Source organism: Pleurodeles waltl, chromosome 5 (assembly GCF_031143425.1).
Source record: "Pleurodeles waltl isolate 20211129_DDA chromosome 5, aPleWal1.hap1.20221129, whole genome shotgun sequence".
Lineage (NCBI taxonomy): Eukaryota > Metazoa > Chordata > Amphibia > Caudata > Salamandridae > Pleurodeles > Pleurodeles waltl.
Genome location: NC_090444.1, coordinates 307,469,800 through 307,489,920, shown reverse-complemented (window position 1 = coordinate 307,489,920; position 20,121 = coordinate 307,469,800).

Here is a 20,121-nt window from a genome sequence, read left to right as displayed (position 1 = left end):
TTCCCCCTGGCTGTGTGATTTATTGAGGTGTGGCTTAATTTACACCAAATAGTTCATACACTTGGTGGGGCGTATGTGGTTAAATGCAACACCAACTCACTGCAGGATCTTCTAATATCTGAGCCATAGCCCACACCAGCCCAACTTACCCAACCATGTATATGTAAGAAATAATGTAATTCCTCTAGGTCAACATCATCATTCAGGCCTTTGTTATGAGTAAGTAAAATGCTTCACTTTGCCGACTACACAGTACACACATTGGTGGTCATTACAACATTGGTGGTAAAAGCCGCTTACCGCTGTGCAGAAGACCGCCAATACACCGCTGCGGCAGCGGAATTCCGCCACGGTCATTATGACCCACAGCTCAGAATCCGCCAAAATTTAAACACCCACACAAGTCCGCCACACCAAAGGTCAGTGATAAACTGGCGAAAAAACAAAACCTTCACCGTCACGCCAACAGAAATACGCCCACACTATCATGACCCACAAAACCACGCAGCGGTCTTTAAGGCACGGTATTCCATTGGTGGTACACACAGCTGCGCTCAAAATACACATACTCTTACAAAACACTACCACATTGGACAATCCAAAATACACACACCTGATACACATACACACCCACACACCCAATACAATTTAAAACACACACCCACATCACCCACAAACCCCTACGACCAAAATCCCGAAAGAAGGCCAGAGAGAGACACTACAATCTACAACCAAGCATCCACAGGCACACAATACCATCACCCACATAATATCCATGCACCTCACACAACACACCACTAAATACCACCCCACTTATCACAACACACACCACCCCACACATCACCCACACCACCCCATGGCACGGCAAAGACACCCCAGGTTCTCTGAGGAAGAGCTCAGGGTCATGGTGGAGGAAATCATCCGGGTAGAGCCATAGCTATTCGGATCACAGGTGCAGCACACCTCCATAGCTAGGAAGATGGAGCTCTGGCGAAGAATAGTGGACAGGATCAATGCAGTGGGACAGCACCCAAGAAATAGGGATGACATCAGGAAGAGGTGGAACGACCAACGGGGGAAGGTGCGTTCTGTGGTATCAAGACACCATTTTGCGGTTCAGAGGACTGGCGGCGGACCCCCACCTCTGCCCCCACAACTAACAACATGGGAGAAGCAAGTATTGGCTATTCTGCGTCCTGAGGGCTTCGCACGAGTAGCTGGAGGAATGGACTCTGGTAAGGCAACTCTTTACTACTATATCCCCCACCCTACCTGCATGCCATCACATACCCCCACCTTCGCCCTCACCGCCATCACTCCAACTCCTCACAAATGTCCCAATATCACAAACCACACATCCCAACACCAAGCCCTGCATGCAAAAACAAAGCATGGACACCCATCACCAAAGCATGGCCACTGCACATACCCATACACCCCCCTAAACCATCATCACACAAGGTCCCACACAGGAATGTAAGCACTGGGGTACACGGCCACCCACCCATTGCACACCATGGCACACACAGATGCAATAATCATGCTTTTACACCCCTGCAAGATCCCTACCCAACGTCACCGCACAGGAGGGGCCAGACATGTCCACGCCACCAATAGAAGAGGCCCACAGTGATGACAGCAGCTCTGTCCAACTAGATCTAGACGACCAGCCCGGCCCATCTGGGACCTCGGGACAGTCGGTTCCCCTGACACAGTCACAGGCGACCACAGAGCTTCCCCCCTCTGGAAACACCAGCACAGCACCCACCCAGCTGGCCCATACCTCTGTCCCCAGGACACGTCAAGCAGCAGTGTGTCCACCACTACAGAGAACCCAGGCTAACCCACAACCCCAACAACAACAGGGACCTGGGGGCAGTGGCAGTGGGCACATGGTTCAGGGGACAGAGGCCCAGGGAAACAGGGGAACTGGGAGGGCTGCTGTGCGACAGGGGGAGGACAGGCCCAGGGAACCCACTCTCCACAAGGCCCTCTCCAACATCATGGGAGCGTACCATCATTCCCAGGAGACGATGGCAACGGTACTGGCCATGTTTCAGGAGACCCAGCGGCTGCAGGAGGAACAGTATTTGGGCTTCAGGTAGGAACTCAGATCCATCAATTCCACCCTGGGTACCGTCGTAGGGGTGCTGAAGGAAGTCCTCAACACCAGGAGGGACATTGTGGCACAACAAGGGGCCCCTGACACTAGCCTGGACGATGAACTGCCCACCACCTTTGCTGGCGCTAGTGGAGAGGAGGCACCGCCATAGGACCACCACACCAGTGCCCCACCCCCTGCAGAAGGAGAACCACACCGCAAACGGTCCCTGAGATCCAGGACAAAGACAGAGAATGATGCCAAGACCCCCCCCAAGAAATGAGACAGCCCTGAATGTCATCCTTTTGTCCCACCTTGTCACCTTGTCCATCCTCAAACTGCCACAGCTCCACTTCCTATGCCCCTTTGGATAATGCACCTGTGAGACTAATAGACTGGACTCTGCCATGGATATTCCTCCACCATCACCCCTCACCATTTTACAACCCCCTCCAATATTGAACTCTTAAATAAACACCCTTAAAGCACAAAATAATCTGGAGTCTGTCTGTGATTTCGAAATAGTGTATTAGCACTTACAGTGACAAAATGCTCTTTCAATCGTAATGTCAACATACCTATGTCACACAGCTCTAGTCCATGAGGAAACAAAGCAGATGTCATACAGTGGAACCCACATCTGTGAAATCGTAAGGGAAAGTGACAACTCATAGACTGGATAAAAAGGACAGACAGTAGAGAGGTAGTAGTGTTAAAGACCATGTAGTAGGCAGGTTTGTATTCCTACCTGTGTCTCACTGGAAGTATTGCAGTCCCTGTTGTCGATGTCCTCTTCTTCTGCTTCCTCGTCTTCCTTGTCCACAGGCTCCACAGCTGCCACAACACCTCCATCTGGACCATCCTCCTGCAGAAAAGGCACCTGTCGTCGCAAAGCTAAGTTGTGAAGCATACAGCAGGCCATGATGATCTGGCACACCTTCTTTGGTGAGTAGAATAGGAAACCACCTGTCATATGGAGGCACCTGAACCTGGCCTTCAGGATGCCGAAGGTCCTTTCTATAATCCTCCTAGTCCACTAATGGGCCTCATTGTAGCGTTCCTCTGCCCTTGTCCTGGGATTCCTCACTGGGGTCAGTAGCCATGACAGATTGGGGTAGCCAGAGTCACCTGTAAACGGCGAGGGACAACTGTTAGACACACACTAACCTGTAGGGATATCCCCAGACCCAGACAACTATTCCCACTGATTTGGTTTCAGGTGCTCACCTAATAGCCACACACGGTGCCTCTGGAGTTGCCCCATCACATAAGGGATGCTGCTATTCCGCAGGATGTAAGCGTCATGCACTGAGCCAGGGAATTTGGCAGTAACATGGGAGATGTACTGGTCGGCCAAACACACCATCTGCACATTCATCGAATGGTAACTATTCCGGTTTCTGTACACCTGTTCACTCCTGCGGGGGGTACCAAGGCCACATGTGTCCCATCAATGGCACCTACGATGTTGGGGATACGTCCGAGGGCATAGAAGTCACCTTTTACTGTAGGCAAATCCTCCACCTGAGGGAACACGATGTAGCTCCGCATGTGTTTCAGCAAGGCAGACAACACTCTGGACAACACGTTGGAAAACATAGGCTGGGACATCCCTGATGCTATGGCACTGTTGTTTGAAAAGACCCACTTGCAAGGAAATGGAGTACTGACAGGACCTGCACTTGAGGGGGGATTCCTGTGGGATTGCGGAGAGCTGACATCAGGTCTGGCTCCAACTGGGCACACAGTTCCCGGTTTGTGGCACGATCAAGCCTGTAGGTGGTGATTACATGTCTTTCCTCCATTGTCGACAGGTCCACCAGCTGTCTGTACACTGGAGGATGCCGCCATCTCCTCACATGTCCCAGCGGATGCTGACTATGAAGGACAACAGCGAGCACAGAGTCAACCAACTCAGAGGTTCGTAAGCACAGCTTACTCAGAAAACCATTCATAACACGAATTTTGACTGTATGAGTGTTGAGCCAAGGCCTAGGTATGTGTGACGCAGTTATAAATAGAGCCATGTGAGCCTTTGAAATGGCGGCTGCCTGACCTGTAAAGTGGGACAATGGGATGTGAGGTAACTGCGCTGGCGTTGTACACCGTCGCGGTAGGCGGTCAAAGACCGCGGCGCAATTCTGCATTGGTTAACATTGGACCCTATGGGTCCCAGGAGCCAATGACTATGTACGCCGGAGGTGAAGGTACGCACCGCCGTGGACGTGACCGCCATTTTCTATCTGTTCAATCACTCGATACCTGATTTTCAACAGGAGAGGACCTACACTGCAAGTGCTGCTGTGACCTCTGTCTGGAAGAGACAATGGCTCATGCGTCTGGGGAAAGGGCCCCTGCCTTCACCACGGAGGAGTTGGAGAAACTCGTGGATGGGGTCCTCCCCCAGTACACGCTACTCTACGGTCCTCCAGACAAACAGGTAAGTACACTGTGAGCATGCTGAATGGGCAATGCCTGTGTGGAGTGGGGTGGGTGAAAGATAGGGGGGGAGAATGATGCGTGCATGAAACGACGGTGAGTGCATGTGCCACATGGCAAGGATAGGGTTGCGGGCCAATGACTGTGACGGTGCAGTTTGTAATAACTTCTCTTTTTCCCCTGTACAATTCATGTAGGTCAGCGCCCACCAGAAGAAGGATATTTGGCGTGCCATCGCCAAGGACGTCCGGACCCTGGGGGTCTATCACAGACCGAGCACCCACTGCCGTAAAAGATGGGAGGACATTCGCCACTGGAACAAGAACACGGCAGAGGCCCAGCTGGGGATGGCCTCCCAACGTGGGAGGGGGGCCCGTCGCACCATGACCCCCCTGATGTTCAGGATCCTGGTGGTGGCGTACCAGACTTGGATGGGAACTTGAGGGCATCACAGCAGCAACAAGGGGGTGAGTACACTCTCATTCTGTTGATTCAGCGTGCAGTGGAGATGTCTGGGTGGGGGAGGTAGGCTGTGGGTTTCCCTAGGCCAGGGCGAGTGTGCTAGTTAAGTGCCCTTTTTCAGGCAGACCCTGTGGCACCTTCCCCACCTGGGTACAGTGCCAACCACACCTAGTCAGGCTGTGGCATCCATGTGTGCAGATATCGGCCATAGCCTTGTAGGTCATGTCCCAGGGATTGAATAGTGGACCCCATGTGCACGGCGCAGTGCAGGGGGCTTCTGTGTCTGTCATGTCCACCAACGGTAGTGGTAATGCATGCACTCAACATGTCTTTCTTCTGTCTGCCCCCCCCTTTTTGTGGTCTCCCTGTACATGTGTGCATTAGCATCATCAGGCGGAGGAGCAGTGGCACCGGAGCAGAAGGGAGCTGCACCCCACATGGCCCTGGAGGGCGACACTACGGAGTCTGATTTCACCAGTGGGACGGAGGGCGAGGGGAGCTCCACGGCGGGGACAGGAGCTGACACCAGTGATACGGACTCATCCTCTGATGGGAGCTCCATTGTGGTGGCAGCCCCATCTGTGCCCCCGCATCTACAGGTCTACAGGTACAGCCGCCACCCCCCCAGCACCGCCCTCCCAGCAGGCCCTCAGCCTTTGCCCCATGCCCGCTCACCCAGGAGGCTGGGCATCTCCTTCGCCCCAGGCACCTCAGCCCCTGCCCCAGTCACCCCTGCTGCCCTCAGTGAGGAGGCCATTGACCTTCTCAGGTCCCTCACTGTTGGGCAGTCTACCATTTTGAATGCCATTCAGGGTGTAGAGGGACAGTTGCAACAAACCAATGCATTCTTGGAGGGCATTCATTCTGGTCAGGCAGCCCTTCAGTGAGCTTTTCAGACTCTGGCCTCTGCACTGATGACAGCCATTGTCCCTATCTCTAGCCTCCCCCCTCCAACTTCCTCCACCCAGACCCAATTCCCTGTTCCTCAGCCTAGCCCAAGCATACCATCAGACCAGCATGCACACACCTCCACACACAAAGGAAGCACAGGCAAACATAAGCACCACACATCCCACAAGCACTTACGTAAGCATCACACATATGCAGACATAGCAACATCCACCGCCTCCACTGTGTCCTCCTCCTCCTCATCTCCCTCCTCCCTCCCAGTCTCGTCTCCACTCACACCTGCATGCACTACATCTACAGCCATTACTTCCATCACCAGCACACCCACCACCACACCCCACTCACGTGCACTCACCACCCCCACTACCATTCACACATCCCCTGTGTCCTCTCCCAGTGTGCCTGTGACGCCACCTCCCAAGGTACACAAACGCAGGCACACACCCACCCAACAGCCATCCACCTCACGACAGCCTCCAGCGCATGCACCTTTACCCAAAGTCACCAAACGTACACCTCCTACAACCACAACCTCTTCCTCCACTCCCAAACGCACTCCAGCTACCCGTCCCAGTGTTCCTAAGAAACTTTTCCTGTCCAACCTTGACCTCTTTCCCTCACCTCCCCCACTCCATCAGTCTCATAGGGCCCAACTCTCCAGGTCCCAACCTAGCACCTCAGCCACAACATCGGCGGGAATAGTGGTGCCAGTAGTCACCGTATTCTGGAGTGCACCAGGCAGCCAGCAGCAGCCCCGCTGCCCAAGACAGGACCGGCAGCAGCTGAAGCGCTGCCCAAGACAGGACCGCCACAAGCACCGCTGCCAAAGACAGGACCACCACAAGCACCACTGCCCAAGACAGGACCGCCACAAGCACCTCTGCCCAAGACAGGACCACCACAAGCACCGCTGCCAAGGACACCACCGCCACAAGCACCGCAGGCCCATGAGCGCCAAATGCACTGACGCTACTGAGGCCGCCACGAGCAGGATGAAGCACTCTGGGCACCAAGCCCCCTCCAGAACCAGTGGAGACCTACATCCACTACCTCTGTCCTTGGCAGGATGAAGCACTCTGGGCACCAAGCCCCCTCCAGAACCAGTGAAGACTTAAATCCACTACCTCTGTCCTTGGCAGGATGAAGCACTCTGGGCACCAGGCCCCTTCCAGAACCAGTGGAGACTGTTATCCACTTGAGAGACTGTGGCTTTGCACTCCCCAGGATTGAACAGTGGGCAAACCACCCACTGTAGAGACTTGAGAAACTGTGGCCTTGCACTCCCCAGGATTGAACAGTGGGCAAACCACCCACAGTAGAGACTTGAGAGACTGTGGCTTTGCACTCCCCAGGATTGAACAGTGGGAAAACCACCCACTGTAGAGACTTGTGAGACTGTGGCTTTGCACTCCCCAGGATTGAACAGTGGGCAAAACACCCACTGTAGAGACTTGTGAGACTGTGGCTTTGCACTCCCCGGGATTGAACAGTGGGCAAACCACCACTGTAGAGACTTGAGAGACTGTGGCTTTGCACTCCCCAGGATTGAACAGTGGGCATGGGGCCCTCTCGTGGATTTGGCGTTGTACACTCAACTGGCTGAGGTGCCCCCCCATACCCTTCCCCCTGAGGTGCCCGTTTTATTTCTATCTGATGCCCCTGCAGTGTTCTCACCGTCACGTTCGGGTATCTTGTGTGGTCCTCGCCCATGCAGTGTGGGCCCAGTGGTCCACGGACTTTAAGGGTGGAATACCCTGGACTAATATTCTTGGTGTATATATTTGTAAATAGTGTATGTATATTATTTGACTACTGAATTTTAATATATTACAATCGTTCAGCTCATTTCCTTTTGTCTTTGCATTCTTCCGGGGAGGTTGGGGGGTGTTACTGTAATGTATCATGCTGTATTAGTGTGTGTGTTGTTGTGGGTGAGGGTGGGGATGGGGGTGTTGCGTATGTGTGTCACTGTTTTTTCCCTCCCCCTCCCCCTCCCCTGTGTCGTAGGTGCAGTACTCACTGGTCTTCGCCGCTGGTGTTCGTGCTCCTGGTAGAGGAGCAAGAAGATAAAGGCTGGTAAAATGTGGAGCTCTGGTTCCATGGCGTCCTGGTTTCTTGTGGGGTGTGCAGAGGTGAGCGGTTTCCCCTTCGAAGTCCTGTTTCCACCATGTTTTGTTCACAGTGAATCCGCCCTGGAAAAGGTGGCGGATTGGTAGGTTGTGATACTGTGGGCGGTACATTGTCTCCCACCTGTCTGTTGGCGGTGACCGCCGCCCTGTTTGTTTGTACAGCCGTGGCGGTCGGAGTGTTAAAGTGGCTGTCTTTGTTGGCGGTTTCCGCCACGGTCGTAATTTCATTTTATTCCCGCCGGCCTGTTGGCGGTCTTACCGCCGCTTTAGCACCGACCGCCAGGGTTGTAATGACCACCATTATGTACATTTTTCCTGACTTGAGAATTTCATAACTTTAGCTTACAAATTCGATGCTCACCATTGCTCAGTATAATTTACTATTGCTAGTTTTTTAATGTAGTATTCTTTGATGTGTCATGGTGATAGCCTGTTCTATGTCTTGCTAAAGCTATGATATAAATGTATATGTATGACTTACTGATCTGTTTTTTTCTTTTAATTTAGTTCAGAGGTCTTCAATCTGGGGGTCGGGACCCCCAGGGGGGCCGTGGAGACCTGGAAAGGGGGTCGCACATTCCCCCAGCTGATCCTTAAAATGCCTCAGCTGAACTTTAATTTGAGTCTCCTGTGCTGTGAAAGCCGCACAGACAGCTAAGGAGACTTTCAGCCCAGGGCTTCTGCTTCCTGAATGAAAAGCAAATGTGCTCTACGAGCTGATCTGCAAATGTAAAGGGTGCATGGGAGCATCTTTAAATGATCAAAGCTTTGTGAGGACGAACTTTTTTTTTTTTTTAGGGGTAGTGCGAAGAGTTAACAACTGAGCTGTGAAGTGCATGCTTTTAATTGTAATTGTATTTACACAGCGCTCACTTCACCTGGAGGTGTTGAAGGGACAGTTATTTAAAAAAAAGGTATTGCATATGCTCTGATATTACTTAAATCCACATTTTGGAAGCACAGTTTTATAATAAACCTTTTTGTAGTGGCCCATATTATACTGTGTGCAATGCAAGTATAAAATAATGCCTTTTTATATATTCACAGTGCTTTCTGTCACAGGCTGTGACCTCATGGCACTAAAAATACACAAGTCACTATTCTCAACTGTACTAACAAAGATTTAGTTATGTTGCTCTCCCGTTAAACACAGACCTCTACAGTGCATTAACTAATAGACGTTTCATAATGCACTACAGTGCATTTTCCAATGAGTAACAACTTTATTTTTCATTTCAGCTGGCTATTATTTTATATGTAGCTACCTGGCGGTGAAAGACTTAAAAAAAAATTGAGAATATTTTGGGTTTATTTATGAGAGGCTTGCGCTGCTGGAGCATCACTTTTTTTGATGCTCCAGCATCACAAGCCTCTCAATCGTACCTATGAGCTGACTCAAAGCCCCCCCTGAGCGGATTGAATGACCTTGTAGATATGGAGTAAGGCAAGGCAGTGCAAGTCGCGGCATTGCCTTACTTTGCATCAAGGAGGCGTTCCACGGGCGTAGTGGTGGGTGCTCCTATGCAACACAGATGGATTTTGACACTGCCCCAGATTTACAAAATCACGCAAACTGGAGCAGTACCAAAACCTTACGTCTCCCCAGAGCACGCATAATGAGGAGAAATGTTTTAATTTCTCCTTGTTTTTTTCTCTTTCCCTGTGTGCTGCTATCTGCCACACATGTAGAAAGAGGTACAATGCCTTTCTGGATTGTTTTTGTGCAGGAAGGTGCCCCTTCCTGCACAAATACAATCCTGCCTATGTTGGCACTAGGCAGCAATTGTGCGCCAGTGCAGGGGGAAAGGACAGAAATGTACTGTATTTCATAAATACGGTCCATTCCTGCCCTTTTGTAATGGAGTGTGGCAGTGTAGCAAGAAGACTTGCCCCATGCCAATTCCTAATACATGAGGACCTTTGTTTTTAGCCACACCCTTGACCATGCCCCCACACTCACTGATCTTTGATTTGCTAAACACTGGTTATTCCTCACAGTAAAAATGATTTGCTCTGCGAAATGGGGAGGTTTATTATTGTTGATGATGAGGAGTACCAGGTTCTAGAAAATTTTATCAGGAGGGGGTCCATACACCTAAATGTTTTTAAGAGGGGGTCCCGGCATCAAACAGTTTGAAGACCTCTGATTTAGTTGCCTGTGATCCTTTGATTAATCCTAGAGTTGGAGACCACTTAGGTGGAAGTGGGACCTCACTTTGATGCCTTCCCTGTTAGCGCTCTACCCCTACCATGAATAAGGCACCTTAGGAAACCCTCAAGTAAGGTATTGGAACTTGGAAGATTGACAAAGAGAGCAGCTGCCAGCCATCACTTCATCTGTTCAGTTAAGAGAACTATGGGGTGAAGTGAACTGGTTTACTTTGTACCTAACGAACTTCTACTGTAGATGAGATAAGTGCTTCTTTATCTATGTTTCTAATGGCAATATAGGGAATGGCAGCATACCCTCCTAACTGGCATACATGTAGAGAAATAGATTAAAAAGACAGGTTGTGTGAAAAGGCATCAGTGCAAAGTTAAAGTAAAACACAGAAATCTTCAAAGTGGATTACAAAACTTTTCTCTTTACTAACTTGTAAAATATAAATATGAAATGTAAAACCCACCCTCTCCACGCACAGTAGGCCCACCCCTCTCCCACATCATCCCCCATCCCCTACTAATGTCCAAATGTCCAAAATAAATATGCCCATATCCAAATCCAAATTGTCCATAATGAAGAAAAATGCCCTTCAAAATTCCCACCCACCACAACACACTCCGACCAAAGATTTTTTTTTTTTAAAGGGCTAAAAGAGGGGATTTTCTAAGAGGGTCTCAAGGTGTCAAATGCAGGCCTCAAGATGTGTCATCTGATGTCCCTAGTGGGCCAGCTCATGCAGCAATGGCAATAGTGAGCCCGGTCTGCCAAGGGGGTGGCATGGGGACTGTCACTTCCAAGCTTCCGGTGGCGCTGGTGTGGCCTGGAGGCTGGAGGCACAGGTGGTTGGCTGGTGAAATTCAGCCCAGGTCCAGGGACATGTGCCAGGCCCTCCTTTTCAACCAGCAGCTGGTAGTGTGCCTCAGTGGCCATCAGTGCAGGGATACAATAAATTGCTCAATGAAGGACATATGGTTTAGTTCTGGTTGGCAATTTTGGCAAATGCAATTGAGCAGTCCGCATACTACTTTACTGCCATGCTGCTCTGACATCAAAACTGCTGGAATAATACAACACAGCATTGAGGATAGGTCACTCTCTCGTCATTTGAGCATGAGCAAGAAAAGAAAGGCTTCTCAACAAACAAGCTTAGAGGAGCTTGCGTCTGTCTGCAAACTCTGCAATCTTCACAGTAGTCTGCCAAATCTAGTGCTTTAGTCTTACAGTACCAGTCCATAGGGTATAATAAAGTTAGAGGAGAGGGACAACAGCATAACCAAGCAGAAGAAAGCTTAAGCTACAGATTAGTACAGAAACAGGAGGAAGTCAGAAACAAGAAATATAGAAAAAGGATACTGCAGGGTGGGATAACAAGAATAACCATTGAATAAAATGAAGAGCATTTGAATTAAAAGTAATAGTATAAAAGAAAGCAAGACAAGTTAATCTAATGGGGAGAGGTAAAAGTTAGAGAAATAAATAATAATGAGAACTTACTGTGGCCAGCAGAACCGTCTGCTGCAGCCGCGGAGCTGGTGGCGAAAGTGGAACTTCCACCTGCCCAGCACTGGTGCTGGCACACTCCTCGGCCCAGCCCTCTAATGCCCTCTTCTTTCCCTTTGGTGCTGATGTAAGGAATAAAGTACATTACAAAAATAGATTAGTGGTACAGTTCATCTGCTAGTAAATATTTGGACAGGCAAAGGCAGTAAAATATTTACTTTGTACATTTCTAAATCAGATTGCCTAATACCTATATGATCTAGTTGACCTATTCCTAATTTCTGAAACCTTACCTACGCCCTATTTCAAATTTCCTTAACTACATTTGTAAATACTAATGCATTGCAACGAATGATCATTGCTTTGCAAATCGCATTTGCAACCCCCTTTGATGGGCCAACTCAGTCAGTTTCTCTTTTCAATGCATAGATGTATGTATACATCACTGGAAGATTTCTTGGGACTGTGCAAGCTACAAAAATAGAAAGGCACATAGAATCATAACTCACTGATATATATTGCTTATTACTAATACCACAGTACCATTATCTTAGTGACGGGAGGTCAGGGGAGTCAGCATAACTTTTTAAATAATCTGCTCAACTGAGCACCTACAGCAAACAGCAGAACTAGCTTGCACCAAGCACCTAGCTCTCTCAAATTGGGTCACATATTATTCGTAACATTACGTGAACTTAATTTACCAATGAGTGTGAGCAGCATACTATATGAAAAAAAAATTCATTGAAGGATAGGACACAACAAAAATAGTAATAATTACTTGTACTCCCCAAAATTAGGAATAATTAATTACTTGTACTCCCCAAGCCCTGCAACTTGTACGCCCAGCAGGTTGAGCAGGTCCCTCTCCCAATCTAGGATATAGACCCAGTGGTGCATCAGATGCTGCTGGATCATCCGAACCCCAGTACGTTGGTAGATGAAATGGTGCACCCTCCCCCACAGCAGCCAATGCTCCTGCAGGCGGTACTCACTCCTGAGCCTGACTCCTGCTGCCAGCATGGAGGGAAGGTGTGCTGCACACAAAAAACAAGTGTGGTACCTCCTCCTCACTAAAAATGGTGTGTGGCTGTACCCCCTAGCAAGGCCGGTGCCCGCAGGTTTTACTATTCGCTGCGCCCTTTGCCCTGGTGCCGCCTCATCCCCAACGTTCTGCCATGGTGCTGGGTGAAATATAAAAAAAAAGACATGAAGTAGAGAAATTAAGTTAGGGGAAGTTGGGGAAGACTAAGAAAGAGACAGATTAGTGACAGAAAATAAAAAAAGAGGCACAAATGTAAAATACACCAACATAAAAACACACACTAAGGAAATGAACGTAAAACAGGGGAGGTTAACTTGGATCAAGTAGGGATTGAAAACCAGGCCCAGCACCATGCACAGAATAGGAAAAACAAGATGGCTGTATGTGAGAGCGATTGCGTGGTACCGTTTGCATTGCAACATGGAGTGCCCTAGTTGCACCAATCAGCGCAAACGGGCAGCCAAACACAACTCCATCCCCTCTCGTGGATATAGATGGAGTATGCAGAGTTTTTTCTTCGCTCTGCGGAGTTCTGCTACGCCCACCTATAGTAGCTATCCTCGAAGGCAGATTGTGCTTTGGTTGAATAATGGTGAGGTGATGGCAGGCATCTGAAAGTCTGCAAGAATGTTGATGAATTCCAAGATATCACTTATACTCCAACTGATGGCTGTGACATCCCTCAACCCTCCACCCTCCCAATATTTTCTAAACTCCCACCCTACCTCGTCACATTGGTGGTCATTCTGACCCTGGCGGTCCATGACTGCCATGGCGGAGGGCGGCGGAAGCACCGCCAACAGGCTGGCGGTGCTTCCTGGGCGATTCTGACCGCGGCGGTAAAGCCGCGGTCAGAAAAGGGGAGCCGGCGGTTTCCCGCCGGTTTCCCGCTGGCCCAGGGTATCCGCCATGGCGGCGCTGCTTGCAGCACCGCCATGGGGATTCCGACCGCCTTCCCGCCAGCCTGTTTCTGGCGGTGTCCACCGCCAGAACCAGGATGGCGGAAACGGGTGCCGTGGGGCCCCTGGGGGCCCCTGCACTGCCCACGCCAGTGGCATGGGCAGTGCAGGGGCCCCCTAACAGGGCCCCACAAAGAATTTCACTGTCTGCTGTGCAGACAGTGAAAATCGCGACGGGTGCCACTGCACCCGTCGCACCCCTGCAACTCCGCCGGCTCCATTCCGAGCCGGCTTCATTGTTGAAGGGGCTTTCCCGCTGGGCCAGCCGGCGGTCTTCTGGCGGTCGCCCGCCGGCCCCGCGGGAAAGCCAGAATGGCCACTGCGGTCTTTCGGCGGGAACCGCTTGGCGGGCGGAGACCGCCGCGGTCAGAATGACCACCATTATGTTTTCATTTGAGGATGCTACAAATATTATCTCTAAATTTTAGACTCCTAGCCTCCTCAGTCTCACTGACCAAAATCTCTGATAAGCAGGTGTAGTAGTCGTACTTTTCCTCAAAATTAGAGATGCAGCTGAATTAATGGTGTTTCTGTTACTAACTGCACATTACTGTCTCTCTGAAAGTTGCGACTGTGTAAAGCAATGGCTGGGGCATCTCTAAGTTGTCTTTTATGTGATTCTGACATACTGTTGTTTTAAAATTGTGCCTAGATCATCTTACTTTCACAACAAATGCAAACAATGTGTAAGACAGAAATATATAAATTGATTATACTTAGTAAGGAAGAAGGCCTCAAATGGGGTTGATGACAGAGGATGGTAAGCTCATTTGCCTATTATTCATATCTGAAATGTGGCAAGTAAGGAGATAGTCAAATCACCTTGTTTCAAGTATATCAGACAAGGCACTCAAGCTTTTTGAAACACCCACCCAACATTGGTAAATGATATACTTTCAAGCATTTGTGGCGTAAACACAGACAGAACAAGTGTAACAAATCGGTCTTTACCACAAAAGCGAGAGTCAGGTGAGCTCTCTCACTAAAGAAAAATTGTGAAAATATTGAGGCAAATAGTGTTGGCTAAATGATCATAGGTTTTATAGCCAGTTTTGGAAGGGAACTCATTAAGATGCAAAATAAAAAAGAAACATACAGTACGTTTCACAGCTCAGTTTCTGAATAAACAATTTACTAAAATGACATTTTCATATAATCTGGGTAAGCAATATTGAACTTTTCCATTATAGCAGTCATGTGATTTGGTCAAGAACCTATGTGGAAGAATATTGACACGAACTGAAACAATTACACAGATTTCACAATCTCAGACTCATTTTCAGGTAAGACTAATTTTCACAGGCTTGATGGAGTGTAGCTTTTTAATTAAAATTACCATGAAATGTTTGCAAAATAATGCTTAATGATATCGCATAGAAACTGTATTGCTGTGTTTTATTAAATGTGCATTTGAAATGTGCCCACGGAGAGTGGCCTCCAATGTATATGATGATAAATGAAACTGACTAATAATGAAATATTAATGTTCTAATGTATGATTTTGTACTAGTATTAAGAGTTATGTGTTAAGGTTTTGCTAATTAATCATTAGGCCTTAGTAAGCATCAGTCGGGGCCTAGTTGCCCGGATTCATATTAAATGTGCTGACTTGCTGAAGGACATGTAGCCGTACTTTTCCAGAAGCTAGAAGATGTGTGTAACCGTGGTAAATTCTTTGTCATGAGACTCGACTTGCTCAAGGAGACATTCTTGCCGAATGCAACAGTGTAGACTTGCAACAGGTACAAGGTTGCCTGAACTGGTAAAGACAATGGAACTACTGACTGAGCTTGGGATAGTAAGATTCGTACTTGACATTCTACCCGTTGGACATGTTAATTACAGGAGCCAATAAACTATGTGAGAACTGTTCAAAGGTGACAATTTTAATGGGGCGACTAGTAAGCCATTGGATGGAGATGGTGGTGCACTAAACCTGCCCAATTGGAAATTAGGGGACTGTACAACAAGTTCAATATAATTCTTGGACAGGAGGAGAAATCAGCCAGTAGGAGGAGCCATTATATGCCATTCCTGAGCCATTGCATGCCCTTTTGCTATTACCTAGACACTTTGCCACTCTGTCTTAAGGACTTTGCGGTTTATCTCTTTGAACCATTCTTATTCCGCCTTGCCCGATTCATACTTTTCCTCCTTATGAGGGAAGTGTCCCTTATTGCCCCGTCTTGCTGAACTTTGCTGTGTTTCCTGGCTGATGGTCGAATCAACTGATGTCCTGAGGACGAAGACTGACTCTGTATGTTGACCCATTACGGAGGGTAATTATATGATGATGCAATTGTAATTGTCTGTTTGCCTTTCCTTTCTAGGTACCAATTGCTTCTTTTGATATAGAGCATAGTTAGATGTTTTCTAAATTTGGGTTGCTAAATTGTTTTGCATGAAGCCCAGCATGCTAATGCTGATTCAAGGTTAGTTGAGGAATTCATTAAAGGCTGACGCAAATAGACAAACGACTGAATCTATGCTTTGTTGAATAATGCGCAAATAATACTCTGCTAAAGTTAACCCATGTTGACGTTGTGCTTTGTTCTATTGTTTATGATTTTTGCACTGCTGAAATCTTATTCGAGTTGCCATATTATAACAGTGTTGATGTGTTTCATGGTTTTGAGACTATTAAACTTGCTAGTAGACCAATAGGGAATAAATATCAAAATACTTATAAATTCTGTGTGGTTATTCATGACTGAAAGGTCATGGTGTGTCCCGATTCTCATTAATGTTATTATTTAGATTGAATCGATTTGTTATGGTGAATATCGATGATGTTATTGATCTATTGATTGGTATGTTGATTAATTGCCTCGTCCTAAAGTGTCTTCAATCAGGGTCAAAAGATTAATTGGCCTAAAACGAGTCCCAGTCTAAGTAGATTGTCTAGTGAAGGACGCGTTATCAGTTCTGGTAGCAGAGGATCATTAAGCATTATTTTGCAAACATTTCCTGTTAATTTTAATTAAAAAGCTACACTCCATCAGGCTCAGACAGCACATTTAGGTTTCACTGATGTTTCAGACTCATGATTCATATATTAGGTAGGCATAGTTATAATTCACTAAAAAAAAAGCTCTCAACATATCAAAAAAACATAGCTTCAGCGATTTAGAAAATTACGTCAGAACAGCTTCTATTTAGGCTCTAGAACTTTCTGCCACCAAAATTAAATATCTTTCAGGGTCACTTAAATTCAGGAAAGTGGCAAATACCGGGCTGTTCCAAACAGAAGACTTCCTTCTACTGAGTACCATGGAACCGATTTTAGGCTCGGCTATTATAAGCAAAAAACTCACTGCCAAAAGGTTGAAGTACCCCGCAGGCCTTAGAGACACCATTTTCTTCCTACACAAGCCACTTCAAACAAGACCTTCACAACCCCCAAGAGAGAAGAATTATACCAATCTCAAGTATGCCCAAAATGCAAATGTATTACTTTACTAAGCTTTGTCTCGTCCCATTAATATGTGCAACTACATGTTTCTTTGCAATACAACCACAACACCAAAACTATCCCCAACCAGGCCACATTAAAAACGCACACTCTAATAACCAAGCACTATGAAATGAGTAGCCTCTAACCCATCAACTTAGAGCGCTTTGGCCTTGTTTGACATTCAGGGTGGTATACAAATCATGCATTGTAATAAAAAACAATGCCAGAAAATGATTGGCCCACAAATACACACTCATTTTTACTTGAACAGTCACTTAAAATGTTTAGTAAATGTCATAGGGCCTGATTCAGAACACAGTAATGGGGATACTCCACCACAAACGTGATGGATATGAAGTAAGGCAGACAGGAGTATTCCTTTCAAACGACTTCTAAATCAGGCCCATAATTTTGTTCCAAATATCATCTTGTTTTTTTCCCTAAAAAACAGACACAGATTCTCCTTGTAATAGCAGGTTGTATGTACAGTTAGTAAAAATAGCACAATTTTCTTGTCAAAGATCTCCTCATCATTTGTTATGTTATGTTATCGGGAATATATAGAGCGCATGTTCACCATAAGGTCTTTTGGTGCTGAGGTAGAGAAAGCAATGACAGCAGCAAGATGAGCCATAGGCTTGTCTGAATAGCCAAGTTTTTAAGAGTTTCATAAAACCCACATAATTAGCTGAAGATCTAATGTCAGGAAGAAGGGTATTCCAGATCTCGTGAGCCATTACAGAAAAAACGGACTCCATCAACATCACCACTTCCACCGAAGACACCCCCCTCGCCGCCTAACACATGCACTTCCAGATCCACACCGACCCCAGGACCACCCTCAGAGGAACTCTCATCTACAGACCCCCTGGACTACGCGCCCTCTTCAGCGAATCCATTGCGGACTTCATCTCCCCACACGCCCTAGCCTCGCCGGACTACATCCTCCTCGGAGACCTCAACTTCCACTTGGAGCAGAACAACGACACCAACAGCACCACCCTGCTCGACAACCTCGACAACCTCGGTCTCAAGCAGCTGGTGAACACCCCTACCCACATCGCCGGACACACGCTAGACCCCATCTTCTCCGCCAGCAGCCACGTATCCTTCAGCCACTCCTCCGTAATACACTGGACCGACCACAGATGTGTCCACTTCACCTTCAGACGCAAGACTCTCCACCTCCGCACACAACCCATCCCACGCAGACATTGGAACAAAGTCTCCACGGAACAGCTACTCTCCACTCTCAGCCTCAACCAACCTACCCTCTCCACCGACGCCAAGAATGCAGCCCTCCGCCTCACACCAACTGCACCTACAACCTCGCCCCCCTCAGACGCCTCCCAAGATAGACCATCGCCAGGAAACCTAAATTGTTCACAGACACCCTCAAAGAATCCCAAAAAACCTGCCGTACCCTCGAGAAAGCCTGGCGCAAAACCACACCGCAGAAAACATGCCCGCCGTCAAAAACGCCTCCCGCAAACACCATCAGCTGATCCGCGCCACCAAAAGAACATCCTTCAAAGACTGACTGGACAAGAACACTCACAACAGCAAAGAACTCTTCAACATCGTCAAAGAGCTCTCCAATCCTAACGCCAACTCCAACTCCATCACGCCCTCACAAGATCTCTGCAACTCCCTCGCTACCTTCTTCCATCGAAAGATCACCGACCTACATGACAGCTTCAGTCCTCAGACCCAGCCAACCACCGCAGAACCCAAAGCTCCAGCCATCACCCTCAACGCCTGGACACACATCAGCGCGGAAGAGACCAAAACCACCATGAACACCATCCACTCCGGTGCCCCCTTGGACCTCTGCCCCCACTTCATCTTCAACAAAGCCGACGACATCATCGCCCCCCATCTCCAGACCATCATCAACAGCTCGTTTGCATCTGCCACCTTCCCCGAGAGCTGGAAACACGCGGAAGTCAACGCTCTCCTGAAGAAACCTACAGCGGACCCCAGCGACCTGAAGAACTTCCGCCCCATCTCGCTCCTCCCCTTCCCTGCCAAAGTCATCGAGAAGACCATCAACAAGCAACTGACCGAATTCCTCGAAGACAACAACCTACTCGACCCCTCCCAGTCACTGACGACATCAGAACCCTGATGGACAACGGAGAAACAGCCGCCCTCATCCTCCTCGACCTCTCGGCTGCCTTCGACACCGTCTGCCACCGAACACTAATATCCCGCCTCCGCTCCACCGGTATCCAAGGACAGGCCCTGGACTGGATCACCACCTTCCTCTCTAACTGCTCCCAAAGAGTCTACCTCCCGCCGTTCCGCTCGGACCCCACAAAGATCATCTGCGGCGTCCCACAAGGCTCATCGCTCAGCCCGACTCTCTTCAATGTCTACATGAGCCCCCTCGCCGACATCGCTCGCAAACACAACATCAACATCATCTCCTATGCCTACGACACCCAGCTGATACTTTCCCTCACCAAGGACCCTACCATCGCCAAGACCAACCTGCAGGATAGAATGAAAGATGTCGCAGAATGGATGAAACTCAGCCGTCTGAAACTGAACTCAGACAAAATGGAAGTCCTCATCCTCGGAAACACCCCGTCCGCCTGGGACAACTCTTGGTGGCCCACGGCCCTAGGCACCGCACCAACCCCCTCAGACCACACACGCAACCTCGGTCTCATCCTAGACCCGCTTCTCACCATGACCAAACAAGTCAACGCCGTATCGTCCTCCTGCTTCCTCACTCTCTGCATGCTCCGAAAGATCTTCCGCTGGATCCCCGCCGACACCAGAAAAACTGTGACCCACGCCCTCGTCACAAGCCGCCTGGACTACGGAAACACCCTATACGCAGGAACCACCGCTAAACTCCAGAAACATCTTCAGCGAATACAAAACGCCTCCACTCGCCTCGTCCTCGACATACCCAGCAACAGCCACATCTCCGCCCACCTGAGACACCTGC